Below are 13425 nucleotides of genomic sequence, written 5' to 3' on the forward strand. Positions count from 1 at the left end.
AAACTCACTCTAATAGTGAGAGGCATACACTTGTACAGTACACAATGACCTAAACAGCGCAATTCATTAAAAATGACAAAGCCTAAATATTACATGGAAGGACAATAGAAGAGGCAAACCAACTATGGCATTTATGAGGTTAATTCGAAATAGCAGTGGACAAAGCAAGGGACAGTGAAATCTGGCCTCTGTGTGACTTGTCCCAATTCCAATATAACATCAATTTAATGCGTTGATGCGTTTCGGTGGTGCCAACTTGATAACCACCTTCCTCAGGACTTGAACACAATATTACTCCGTCCTTTAATTCAAAACTGTATATCTAACAAAAACAAACATAAATTCAATTACAAACCAATAAATTTTGTGGGAGGCCTGTGGGGGTCGAAGTTTGTACCTCTCCCTCATTTGTCAAGGTGTTTGCTGATATAGTTAGTGATGGGGGACAGTAGACAGTAGATCAGCCATATCGATAGCTGGGGCGGAGGTATCAGAGAATCTGATAGGATTGACAATAATCGGGTCAATATCTGTGGTAGGCAGGCTAACAGAAGGGGTATCAATGCTGGGATTCCCTTCCGGACTGCTAGCTGGAACCAAGTCTAAAACCTGAGGCAACACTTTGAAAAATGAGCTCAAGGAGGGAGTTATTTTCCCAACACTGCTGGTTGAATTCAGAGCCTTGCACCCTCCTTGACCGGGTTTATTACTTTTTTTACTTCTTTTCCCTTTAGCTTTCTGCTTGAACTTCTGTTCTGGCTTGCTAGAGGGTTTGCTTGTTGCAGGAGTGGAGGTGGAGGCGGAGGCGAAGGGCTCAATTGCTGCCACTGTCCCTGCCGGTATCCCCGTAGCAGGTGGTTCTGGTAGTTGTAGTAATTCCTTGCTGACCCTTTTTATTTCTTCCAGTTTTTTTATTACAGTTCTAAGACCTTTCGTCTCCCCTTGGGAAATGTCCTTGTCCTTCCCACGCCTCTTACTCACAGGTCCCCCAGGGCACACAGCAGCCTCCACCTGACACCCTTCACTAATAGGAAAGTCTAATCCTGCTGTTCGCGTCTGCCTTTTGACATTATTATTAGGTACAGTTTGCTTCTGCAGCAGCTGAACCTCCGCACCCCCGGAACCAGTGCAGCCCAACCTACCTCTTAGCAGACCCCGCGCTGAGCGGCCCCGGCGAAGCTCCACGGCTGCTCTGTACCACGGACCCTGAAGGGGCGGAGAGCTGCCGGGAGGTAGCAGAGCGTAGCACATCCGAGATAGGCGGGGAAAAAACACCGACGGTCTTCAGCCCAACAATCCGATCCGGTCAGAGACAACCAAAAAGCAGGACTTCAGTGCTCCAGCAGGGGGTCCACTAAACAAACGTACTCCGCATAACGGACCTCGGAAGGCAGCAGGTCAGTGAGAGGCGATTCTCCGTGGTGCAGAGCTTCGGCGTCTAGCGCGCGCATCGCACTAGCCTGCGGCCGCCATGTTCTCCTTCCCCGGGAGAGGTACAAACTTCGACCCCCACAGGCCTCCCACAAAATTTAGTGGAGAAAGATAAAGAAGAGGAGGAAGAAGGAGCAAATCACATGACATCTACACCCACTAAAACCGAGTCAGCACTGGTGGCCCTGGCACCTTCAATTGCCTCAATGAAAGAGGAGATTCGCAATGATTTTCTGGTCTCCAAGACAAATCAGAATGATATTCGTTCATCTTGTGAAGCTTTGGAGAGGAAAGTAGATGGCTTGGGGGTAAAGACAGAGGCATTGGAAAATGCAGTGGAAGGAATTAAATCCAACTTAGAAGCAGCTGAGTTGAAAATTCATAACCTATGAAGGGAAGGAGACGTGATGAAAGAAAGAGTGGAATCCTTAGAGAATTATTCACGCAGAAATAATCTGTGTCTTCTAAAGATTCCGGAGGGAAAGGAAGGTGGAGACCTCAAGCGTTTCATAGTGAATCTGTTGAAGGAATCTTTAGACCTCGAGGAATCAGCTGAGGTGTTGGAGAAAGCTATTCAGAGAATCCATCGTGACCCTTTTCGTCTTAACGCAGGCAGGACTAAACCCAGGAAAATTCTCGTCAACTTTTTGACGTATGCTCTAAAAGAGAAAATACTCAACACAGCACTTAAACTTAAAACTACAAAAAGCCTTGATTTCCCCTTCGAGATCCGCTCTGATCTATCCAAGACTACGCTTGATAGGCATTGGGAGTTGGGTCAGAAAATGGACAGATTTAGAGAGGTCGGTGCAAGTGTTCAGATGAGGTTCCCGGCTTTTCTGCGCATCATGTATAATAATAAGATGCACAATGTCAGATCACCCTATGAGGCAGATGAGCTTTTGGAATCCATTCGAAATCACTCCCAGGGCAAACTCTAATCGTTCAGAATCACTAAGTCTCTATTCTCTATTATATTCTCCATTCCCTTTGTCTACTTCCTTTTTATCTGATTGGCCACCAATGCAGTTGGGGAGATCACATTATATAGATCTATAGGGACATATGAGATATAGAAAATATGGAGAAAAAAAAGATAAGTAATAAAGAAAGAAGAAAGGAAGGGGAAAAAAAAAAAAACACAGGAAAATAAACAAATAAATCAAAAGGGGGAAAGCGGAGGCTGAATATATGTAAGTTTCCGCACAAGATAACGCACAGGTAGTTTCTTAGCTTATTTTTATTTTTTTATTTTTTCTTAAAGGCGAGCACTTCGTGGTGTGGGAGGAGTAGGCGCAGTTTGGCGCGAAGCCGGCCTCACAACTGGCCGGAGTAAGTATGGTTGGGTTCTCCAAGGGGAGGGGGAGGGGGAGCTGGGAACAGGGGGGGGGACACAAAAATTCAAAAATATCCTCAGGAGTCTGGTCCTTTAAAACAGGTTTCTCTTATTTTAAACAGTCCAACTGCCATAGCTAAGACAAATAAAGTAAATAAAGGTGACCAAATTAAAGTGCGTAGCAGGGAAGTGTCCACCATGAAGGAACGATGACATCAGTTCAGTTCTTATCTTGGAATGTTAATGGTCTGCGCGTGCGAGGAAGAAGAGAACGCATCCTACAATATCTGCAAGATTCGCCGGCGCAGATCATTGTCATCCAAGAGTCGCATCTTTTAAAAAGTGAGGCCGATTTAATATTAAAAAAACAAAAGTGGATAGACAAATTCATTAGCACCAATCACAATGCCAATATAAGAGGCATTCTCTTAATTTGCAAAAAATCAGCAAACGTGCAGATCCTTAATTTCAGTGAGGACAATAGTGGAAGATGGCTTCTAGTTAAGCTGTCTATACACGGGTCGGTATATAACCTAGTCGGATATTATGGCCCTAATATAGACGATCCTTCTTTTTTAGAAATAGTCAGAAACAATTTAATAGCCACCTCAGACCCCATAATATGGACAGGGGACTTTAACGTTATTTTGAATCCAAAATTAGACAAATTCACCCACCACAGCAGGCATAGAAGTCAACCTCCTTCGAAAACCAGACAGTCCCTTAAAGGGATCATGGAGGAAATAGGGTTGGCAGATTTATGGAGAGAAAAAGCCGGTACTAAACTAGGGATATCCTATAGAAATCTAAAATATAAACATACGTCAAGAATAGATTTTGCCCTGTTTAGTTACTGCCTCCAAAAATCTATATCCACTATTAAGTATATACCCTCCCACTTATCGGACCACTCAGCTCTCTTATTTATACTAAAACTTCAAGATAAAAAAAAACACCCCTCTTGGTCATTTGACCGAACCATCTTATTGGACCCGGAGGAAGTGACACATTTTAAGTCCGAAGATAGGACGTTCTTAGATATCAATTTGGGCTCAGCATCTCTTGATATGGTCTGGGAGACTCTAAAAGCATACTTGAGAGGTTGCATTACAAATAGAGCCTCTTATTTGAGAAAAATCTATATATCGAAAATCCAGAATCTTGAACAGGAGCTAGAGATAATTGAACAGAGAATTGAGGCTTCAATTGGGTCACTACAAGATCAAAAGAATATGTCTGATCTGAGAAACCAGTTAGAAGATATTCTACAAGAGAGGGTATCAAAGAGATGGGAGGCGAGCAAAATATCAAACTTTGAATTCGGGGAAACAGCAGGCAAGATCTTGGCTTGGAGGGTCAAAGCTGACCAAGCAAAAAATCATATAAGAGGGATAAAGGTCGAGGGGGAAAGTGAGCTCAGGACATCAAATCAAGAAATTAGCACAGCCTTCAGGAATTTTTTTGAGGAGATATATAGGGAAGACATACTTGATAACCAACAGGCAAGAAATACATGGCTAAATCAGGTACCCTTACCGTCCTTTTCGCCTGCACAAAGTGAGGCGATTGAGATGGATATTTCTGAGACGGAGGTAAAGAAGGCCATTTCGTCACTTAAACACGGCAAAGCCGCAGGTCCCGACGGACTCCCTGGAGAACTGTATCGAGTATTGGCTGACGTAATTGTTCCTACTTTAACGGCCCTTTTCAATAGTATCTTGATACATGGCACCGACCCCCCTCGATCATGGAGCGAGGCCACTATAGTACTGATTCCTAAACCTGGCAAAGACCCAACCCTATGTGGGTCATATCGCCCAATATCACTACTGAACTGCGATTACAAGATATTTGCCTCTATCTTAGCATCTAGATTGGGTTCAGTAGTGGGGGAAATTATTCATCAGGACCAGAAGGGTTTCATTAAAGGTCGTCAGCTTTCTGATCTAACATATGACCTGGTGGGGGCAATTGACATCGCCTCATCTTTTTCCCTCCCACTGGCAACTCTCACCCTAGACGCGGCTAAAGCCTTTGATAGGGTGAATTGGCCCTATCTCAAGGACGTATTAAGGAAGTTTAACGTAGGGGAGAAATTTTGCCGCACAATAGAACTAATGTACAACTCACCATCGGCACGGCTCTTAATAAACTGTACACTGTCTGATTCACTCGGGATTTCGAGAGGAACTAGACAGGGCTGCCCGCTTTCCCCCCTCCTCTTCAACATATACATTGAACCGTTTGCGGAAGTTCTAAGACGGGATGTAACTATTCCATCTTTCAGGTTTGGGGAGTGGGAAAAGCGGGTAGCTCTATATGCAGATGACATCCTAGTTTTCACCTCGTACCCGGAGACTACACTCCCAGAGGTAATAAAGAGAGCTGAAGAGTTCGGCCGCATCTCGGACTATGAGATCAATCCAAGCAAAACTGATATTATGACATGGAATATCCCCGATTTACGGCTAAACGTAACCAACTCAATGAGATATCTGGGTATCCGGGTTGTGCAGGGCGTTGGCAAAATTGCTCAGGTTAATCTCGAGAGAGTGTTCAATGAAAGTAAGAAATTGTTAAAATCTTGGTCTAATCTCCCACTGACCATTTTAGGCAGAATAAGTCTGATAAAGATGTCCATCCTTCCTAAATGTACTTTTATTTTTAATACCATCCCTCTTTTATTTGATAAAGCAGCGTTGGAGAAATGTCAGAGAGAGCTTAATTCTTTCGTGTGGTGTTATAAATCGGCAAGAGTGGCATGGAAGAAACTGAGAAGGAGGAGGGAAAAGGGGGGTCTGTCTCTACCAGACTTGCAGTACTATGCGTGGGCATTCCAATTATCTCATTCAAGAATGCTTTTAAAAGTTCCATCTAATACATCAATTGGTCTCATGCTTAATGCCATGCTGATTGGAGCGGGCTTACCAACTAACGGCTACATGTTCAAGTATGGAGATCAGAAATACTTCAAAAAAGTTAAATTAAAGATTCTTATGTCCCAAGCGAAGTTATGGTCACATATAAGGAGGAACCTAGGTCTGTCATACTATTCTAACGCTGCACCCATTTGGGAATCCCCAGGGTTGCCGCTTTGCCTGGATGACAGGCTTGCTACCCCGTTGAAAGCAGGAGGGATATCAACATGGGGAGATCTGCTGGCAGGCGAATCATTGAGGCCCTGGGAGGAGTTGCGGGACCAGCTGGGCACAGAGTTTTCGAGGTTTAAGTACTTACAACTAGACAGCTGGTTCAAAGCACTGATCAGGTCAGGAGCAACACTTGGGAAGCGAAGCATCACTGAAGAAAAACTGGTAACACAATCAGGAGGAGGCAAAGAGGTTTCGCAGTTGTATTGGTGCCTTTTGGAAGAGATAGATGGAGAATTCATCCTCCCGGAACAACTATGGGGCACAGAATTCGGTGCCCAGTGTATTGAAATTTGGCAGAAATCCTGTACCCTGTTATACGAGTGCGTTAAACCTGCATGGCTAAGGCGCAATCATTTTTTTACAATCCATCGAGCCTATTTTACACCATTAAAATTATCTAAATTTATCCCAGGGAAGAAATGTAATAAATGCGACTATGTCGCAGCCTCGGACATCCACATGTTTAAGGAATGCCCTAGCATAAATCAGTTTTGGAATGAAGTAAAAGCGACTTTGGGCTCCATTCTTAACATCTAGATCACTATTACGCTTTCCCTGATCATATTTGGATGGGACAATAACATCAAAGGTCATGCAAGGACATTTCTGTTCTATGCAATATTGCTTGCAAGAAGAGAGATATGCAAGGTCTGGACGGAAAATCTGGCACCAACACATGCAAATTGGTTATCATCTCTCTATGCAACCTCCAAAACGGACATGTCGAGATCAGGTGGCTCACGTAGCCGAGCTTTCTGGGACTTTTTGGTTCATTGGAGACAGTAACCGGGGTTTTTTTTTTTTTCCCGGTCCTATGATTATGCCTTAGAACTCCAAGAACTAGGCCCCCTCAATTGGCTCCGAAGGCTAGTTCAACTGAGCAAAGCATCAAGTTTGGAGTCATACCCGCTTTACTCTTCGGGCCATCTCTTGCCGATTTTCATCTTTCATCAATCGTGTTATCAGGTGCGGGGGAATCCCTGCACTCTGAATACGCACATGGCAGTTGGAGGCTGAATAAGAGTTGGGCCAGGCAAATGAGGATAAAAAATAAAAAAAAGAAGAGAAAAAAAAAAAATAAAAAAAAATTACAAACCAATAAAAGCAGTATAGGTATTAATATTCACTTAATCCAATGTGCTGTGTCATAACATATTGACATATTATGAAGTAATGGTTTTAACAGCACATATATATCCTATAGAGGTGTTCCAATGTCTTATAGCAATTGTCAATACCACATTCTGGCACATAGACATTTCATCCCACACTGTAATCAAATATCGACTTTAGAAAAAAAAAATGTTGGCCGTTCCTTATTGCCTATATTTATTAGAAATAGCAGTAAGGTAATAACATGGCCATATGGATTAGAATGGATTACCAATATAGAGCCAATACCTTGGTTAAGCTTTTACTGTGTCATATATTCAGGCAGAATTGGTTCATCAAGGCCTGCTGGATTTAAAAAGGCTGCACTTGCCTGTGGGAATAAATAGTACCATCCTCAAAATATTGCTCCATCTTTGGTTAAAGAAGGTTGGGGCTTAAACATGGATCCCTGTACATGGGCCCCAGCTCGAAATTATTGCATACACGGATAGGGTTGACCTATAATGAATTAAAACTTCTCATTTCCAGTGAAGAAAGAGGGCTTCCTCAGTCTGAACTCCTCGATACTTGGTTCATAATCTGAAACAAAACCAATAGTAATAGTAACACTACTTAATATTACGAGCCTAGTTATATCAAAGGTTCACAAAAAGGGTCTATTTCAAAGAATCATCTCACCTTAAGACTATCCCACTTCGAAATAGTTTGCGGTGCTTCATTAAATCAGGGGTCGACTGCGATTCGTAGACCTCCTATCAATAACCTACAATATATGCTGGACGACTATTATCACAGTTTTCCTCCATCTGAATCAGCAGTGTTTCTTCCAGCAACGCCCATGCCTCAGGCTTCTGTATCTTCTTTAAGATCTCCTAGACCACCTTCTCCAATACCATCTCATCATTCACATGATGCTAATACCACGGATGAGGACAGGGAAGAGGGAGAAGTGGATGACAGGTCTGTTCTTTCGGAGTGGGACGAATATCAAATTCAGACTCCATCACCATCTACTCCAGCTCCTGTTGACTCTCCTCCAGTCGATATCGAAGGTTTTTATCTCGTGGAGACTGAAGTACCGGGTTTTAAGAACCCAGCGGTGCCAGGGTACAACACCCGAATACTTCGAGTTCTCCTGTTTCGGACTACAGAAACACAGAGTCTTCTAGGTGAAGTCAAATATCGTATTTATTGGCTGCAGCCAATAACAGGTATCCTAGAAGTACAACAACGTGTATATTCTCAGGAGACTGCTCAATCTTACAAAGCCAGCCTTCCCTTTTTATACAAAATATTATGCTTTAGGCAAACATTCCTTATTTTACAGTTGACCATTCACATATTTTCACTACAAAGAAAAAGCAGAGTCATGATGACAAGCCCATATTTCAGTTTGTCCAACCCGTAATCAATTATCCGGCAAGGCCCAGTATTTCCATCAGATATCGTCGGACCCCCAATAAAAACGGGCACCTCCTCATCGTAAAGTAAGTCATAAAGAAAGAAACAGAGACAGGTGTGTGTGTAAGATTAGACATTGCCGGTGTGCGATGAAAAGGTTTACGACATGTGCGCCTTGATGCTAATCTCACTCGGCCACTGGGAAAGGAACTAGCCGAACAGGTTTGGCTTCAGGCAGTGGACTCAGCTCGCCCAGGTCACAGAAGAGTCAGCAAAGGTATACGTGTCCTTCTGACTCGATCTCAGCTTTAGTCGTTGTGCCTAGGTGAGGGCAATCACAAAATGGCTACCGCTCACAAAATGGAACCTGAGGGTTCAAGACGAAAACTCTGAATTCGGGGTGACTACGTCACTCGAAAATGACGAAAATGCTTGTACATAGTATCTCAATCATTACCGGTCTACCAATACCAAAATCGTCATGATACGACGATGTTTATAACATGGGTCCAGAATCTTCAGTACTACAGACCCTCCTTTTGCCCTTACATAGGCAATAACCTACACTCATGCTAATCTGAGTCCAGGTCTGTATTCATAAAGTCATCAAGATGTTGCTGCAGCATCATTCTATCTCTCAGCTTGTTTCTCGATACAGGTTTCCTTACACGTGATGTAGCACAGAGGCCACATATTGCAGGAGCACACTGTACACACAGACAGAACAGAAAAAGAATGGCTAAGATCATCCCAATGACTATCAGAATTTTCCATCCCCAGGCAGATATCAGTTCCCAGAACCACCCCATCAACGACCAATCCCCTTTATCCAGGTGGATCGATACAGAGATCTTATACAATTTGGAGATGGCCTGGTAAACTGTCGGAGCGTTGTCGGGAATGAAAATACAGCAACTTGATTGGATCACTTTACATACCCCTCCTCGGTCTGCAAGTACGACATCTAATGCAACCCTATTCTGAAGAGTCATAAGGCGATCCGACTGGAGCTTGGCCGTCAAATTACTAAGGGCACCGGCAGTCTCAACTATGGTGGATTCAACCACCCTTGTCAATTGCCTTATGTTCCTGCTGTTAACCATAGGTCCCCAAAACGGCAGAAAACCCTTCACAAAATCTCCAAATTCTTGACCCGTAGTGTCTTCTTCACTTATGACACCTCTAACTATCCTTGTCCTGTGGTAATTTGCTGTAGCCGTGTAGGTGGGAGGCAACAGGAACGAGACAAAACATGTGCCAGAGAAATCAGGGGGCAACCATGTATAGGCTCTATCATGGCAAATTAAATAGGTACCCTTAGCTGCTAGAAACGGAGGGGAAGTCTAAAACGCAAAAACATATGTCTCAGTGCAAATGCTCTTCCCTAACTGAGCTCCGGGATTCTTGCCATTACCTTGCAGACGTAGGTGACCCTGATGGGGTACGATCCAAATCGAGGAGGATCTTTTTGCTCGCTGGTTCTCACTCAGAGCAACTCCATACTTTGTTATATTCCATCTAACGTAAGCTTGCAACTCATCTCTAGGAATCGTTCTATATGAGTCAATTGTTCTGCTCATATTTGCAATCCCTATTACCAGTGCTTTATTGCTCGAGTTACTTCTCAAGGAACGTGGAGGATATGGTTCAATGGCATATATGAACATCGTCTGAAACGCCCACAAGGAACTATCGTAGCTAAATGGCAAAAACAAGTATGGGATACCTTTATCCGTCGTATGTGGCATAAGACCACACACCCAACAATTAGTCGTATTCACTATTAATTGGTGTTGGTGCAGAAGCTGGATGAAAGAGTTATTAATAAACTCTAATCTTCTAGAGGACTCATGATCAGGCAGAGAATGAAAAGAAGGCAAAGAAAGAGTAGGAGGAGGTATGGGCTGTGTAGTGGATGCAAAGGTCACTTGAAAAGAGAATAAAACATATCCTATCAAAAACATCATTACACTTAGCAACATTAGAATACATATTATCAAAAAATTTCTCTTTGTCATTATTGTACACATTCTGGCTTTAAAGTTCCTTAGTTTGGCAGGTCTCTCCATCTCGAAAAACTCCATCCTCTCTAAGTGGCTGCCTGCCGTGGTAGGGTGTTTCTGCTAAGGGATGCTTCTGTCAGTTTAGGGCAACTCCCTTAGACCAACCAGAACTGTCGAACTAACGTCTTCAGCTGCACTCCAAAGACTTAAGCAACCGCGACCCTAGCAGCCGAACCAGATGGCAGTTCAAAAAAACAAAAATAAGCAAGTTTCTCAGATGAGAGAGCTGCACAATAAAAAATAGAAAGAATTTTATTTGTCCATAGTTCTTGGCCTCAAATTATAGCGGTTCTTTCCAGGTACTGTCTGGTTCTGGAATAAAAGTTCAGGTTCTGTAGTGTTTAATCGACTTGACAGTGGCACAGCTCCTTGCAAAATGTTATCGCTCTCTTGTTCAGAATTTGTTCCTTTTACACGCGCATCGCTAAAAGGCAGAAAAGGAAGCAAACTCTCAGTCTCAGAATCAGCGATATTCTCCTGGATCCTACGGTCGTACGGGAGAGGCAGTGGGACCCTCTTACAATGTACACCGTGGACCCAATGCTTTTTGCCTTCTACTCGAACAACTGATCTCGTTGAGAGAAGAACAAGATGAGGTCATGTCCAACGGGGTTGATCATTCTTTGTCCGCTGGAAATTCCGGATGAGTACCCATGAGCCAGGATCGATAGGATGTCCTGGAGCTTCAGAGACCGGAGGCAAAGTGTTATGGACCTGTTGGTGTAAAACACGCAATTTAGCCGTCAATTCATACAAATAATCAAGCAGTACAGGATGCTCAAGTTCACTGTATTTCTTCGGCCTTGGCACTCCCCACACATTGGCCGGACGGCCAAACACAATCTCATAGGGACTAAGTCCAACACGTGAATGAATAGTCATTCTCGTTGATAGGAGCGCTAAAGGCAAAGCGTCGGGCCATTTAAGGCCAGAACTCGCTTGAATTTTTGCCAACTTCAACTTTAATGTGCCATTATAGCATTCTACTAAACCAGCTGATTGGGGGTGATTTGCAGCGTGGAACTTTTGTCGAATGCCTAGCCCCTCACACACTCTCTTCATCACTCGACCCACAAACTCACTTCCATTGTCACTCCAGACCATTCTTGGCATTCCAAACCTAGGGAAGAATTCCTTGACAAGGGCTTTGGATGTGGATAGGGCAGTATTGTCCTTTAGGGGGTATGCCTCTACCCATCTAGAAAAGGCGCAAACAACAACGAGTACATATTTCAAATTGTTGCACCTTTCCATATGAATGAAATCTAGCTGCAAAACCTCGAACGGATACGTTGGAGGAGCAAAATGACCAGCTGGAGTTCCCCTACCAGGATTGTATTTCAGACACACCATACAGTTCTTCACCAAATTCTCTGCACATTTTGGAATTCCCTCATTCTGCCATACTGGAGCCAACAACTTACAAATCCCTTTCACGCTAATATGTGCCATTCCATGAGCCATCGTAACAACTGGAAGCACATACACGCTAGGCAACAACCATCTCTGATGTTCTGACAAACCAATCCAACAACCATTCGAATCCAATCTACCCTTACTTTCTCTCCATTCATTCAACTCTTTCTCTGTAGCTTCAGCTTGAATGGATTTCACACTCTCAATCGTATCTTCACACATTCCAACATCACCAACCCATCTTGCAGGGCCTGCTACATACATTTGAGTCGTTACATCTTTCGCTGTTTCTTTTGCGATCTCATCAGCAAATGCATTACCACAACCAACGTCATCAGTAACCTTTTTATGTGCACTGCATTTCACAATCGAAACTTGTAAAGGTAAGGTCAGTGACTCAAGAAGCTCATTCACCAATTGTCCATGCTGGATCTTCGTCCCATGCGAAGTTAAAAATCCACGTTCACGCCACAAACGTCCAAAGCTATGAGCCACACCAAAAGCGTATTGGCTATCAGTGTATATGGTCACTCGTTTTCCTTTCGACAACACACACGCTCTCGTAAGTGCAATCAATTCTGCTGCTGGTGCTAAATTATGTGGGATACGTGCAGTTTCAACAATTGTATACAAAGTCGTGACAGCATATGCCGCAGTCGTATCACCATTCGGCAACTTAAAGCACGAACCATCAACCCACAAAGTGCCATCACATTCAGAAAGAGGAGTATCCCTCAAGTCTATTCTCCCTTTCGTTTCTTCCTCAGTTCTCAGAAAACAGTCATGCTGTTCTTCACTATCATCATCTGTCTCAACTGAAATCGGCAACAACGTGGCTGGGTTTAACGTGTTGCATCGTTTAATGTGGACATGACTCACTAACAACGTCAGCTCATAACCTGACAACCGAGCACTAGTTAAATGCTGTGTCTTCGTACGATTCAACAAGGTATCCACTGCATGTGGAACCATGACTACTAACGTGTTGTCCATAACCAAACCAGCAGACTGTCGGATTGAAACAGCCGCTGCCGCCGTAGCTCTCAAGCAACTCGGCAACGCTCTAGCTACCGGATCTAAAGTCGACGAAAAGTACGCACATGGACGTTGCTTATCGCCAAACTGTTGAGTCAGGACTGACAATGCACATCCCTCTCTCTCGTGGACATACAATGTGAAAGGCTTACTGTAGTCGGGAGTACCCAACACAGGAGCCGAACACAACGCATTGCGTAATTCAGAAAAGCTCATTTGACATTCGTCAGTCCAAGGAATAGGATTTGGAGTATCTTTAACAGTAAGAGCTATCAAAGGCTTTGCTAGCAATCAAAAATTAGGAATCCACTGTCTACAGTATGATATAATACCCAAAAACGCACGCACTTCTCTCTGTGTCGTAGGCACACTCATTTTTGCAATAGCTTGAATTCTTTCTGGGGTCAGTTTCCTTCCCTCCTTCAATAAGAGGTGACCTAAGTAGGTTACTTCTTGTCGACAAAATTGCAACTTTGAG

Source organism: Lissotriton vulgaris, chromosome 6, assembly GCF_964263255.1.
Source record: "Lissotriton vulgaris chromosome 6, aLisVul1.2, whole genome shotgun sequence".
NCBI classification, from domain to species: Eukaryota; Metazoa; Chordata; class Amphibia; order Caudata; family Salamandridae; genus Lissotriton; species Lissotriton vulgaris.